The following is a 1,493-nucleotide window of genomic DNA, read 5'->3' on the forward strand; positions in this document are numbered from 1 at the left end:
AACCATTCGTTCCGACATCTTGCCGATAACTGAGGTTAATGATATGAGACAGAGGTCACTGACACGTCTTGGAGGTTCGTTCGGTTTTGGGAGTGGTATTACAGACGAATGTTTCGAATGTGCAGAAAGTGCCCCATCGTCCCAGGCATGGTTAATGATGGCAAGAAGTGGTAGTTGGTCTTCTGTGACCTGTTGCAATTGTTTGTACGTAATCATATCTGGACCCAATGCTGTTTACTCTTTGACTCCTTTAGTGCTGTCATAAGTTCTTGGATCGTGAAAGAAGCATCCATTGCTTCACTGCTGTGTTCTTCCTCGGGCCATTTTGGATACTCCATATCATTGGCCGGCTGCGGGAAATATGTGTTGGCACTTGTATCGGCCGTGGCACGTGCTGTAGATTTAGACGCCAAGCAAAGATTTTCAGTGGCTCTTCGAGTTTTGCTCCGACCATCCAGTTATTTCACAATGCTCCATAATCTTTCATTATTTATCCGACCATGTAAATGATTGCCGCACTCCTGCCACTGCTGCATGCGTAGCTTGCACGCGTACTTCGATGCTTGTCTTGTGATTAGCTTACGCTTCAAACAATTGTGGGGTTGATTTTTCCCTCCTGTATGCATGTAGTGCGTCTACTCGTGCCACCTATAAGTTAAGGACGTGCCTGTACGGTGCATCTGGCCTTTCTGAGGGAAAGGAAAGTAGATACGCAGTCGCTGGGAACGCCGCCAAAGAGAAGGCGGTGCGAACGTAGACATGGCTGACGCGAGTCAAAGTTTAGTGTCTGTTCCTATCAGCTTGATATCTGATAAGGTTCTATTTGGACGCAAGATATTAAACTTATTTCTGCAAGCATGAGCTTGTGGAATGCTTGAAGCGTGCATTACCTCCGCCGTGCCTCGGTCCGGTATTTCGCTAACTCCGGTATCGGCCCATCGTTTTTGCACACGCCAAACAAAAATGCACGAAACGCTAGCGTAAGGACCTTCGCTGCAATAACTAAATAAATGTAACGTGAAGGGACACTAAGGGTTCCTTGTTCTGACGAAGGGTTGACGCGTCACTCGACTGTACACCATGACCTGTTTACTGTACCGACTATCTTTGACATGCATGGGGCTCTAAGAGCTGTTGCGGGGTTGGTGGCTTTTTTCCTCGCTATTAAAGTATCAGATAGCAGACCATCTACTCTTCAACGCAGTGAACACTGCCCTTACAATGACGCAAGCTCTAATGTCTTGGCGGGCCATCCCAATAGCTATAACCACTGCTATGACTGGCATTCCGCTACTGCATTCACGAGCATAAAAAATCGCAGCCATTCCATTCTGTGAGTTGAGGCAACCAGCGAAGCTATCAAATAGATAAAGCACACGACTGAGTGTAAAAGTTTACTTGTTTTGGGGTTTTTCCCTTCCGAATCTGTAATATACTCTGCGAACAAGCACAATCACATCTAATAGCGGCTCCACCTGCCGAGGTTCCAAACT

General features: G+C 46.7%; 1 non-coding gene across 1 annotated transcript; it reads left to right on the plus strand.

The window, feature by feature from the left end:
• Positions 1-759: 759 nt before the first annotated feature.
• On the plus strand, positions 760-944 carry LOC135914923 (U2 spliceosomal RNA). The gene has a single exon (XR_010568461.1). It is a non-coding gene; the product is annotated as a U2 spliceosomal RNA (small nuclear RNA).
• The last annotated feature ends 549 nt before the right edge of the window (positions 945-1,493 follow it).

Source organism: Dermacentor albipictus, chromosome 2, assembly GCF_038994185.2.
Source record: "Dermacentor albipictus isolate Rhodes 1998 colony chromosome 2, USDA_Dalb.pri_finalv2, whole genome shotgun sequence".
NCBI classification, from domain to species: Eukaryota; Metazoa; Arthropoda; class Arachnida; order Ixodida; family Ixodidae; genus Dermacentor; species Dermacentor albipictus.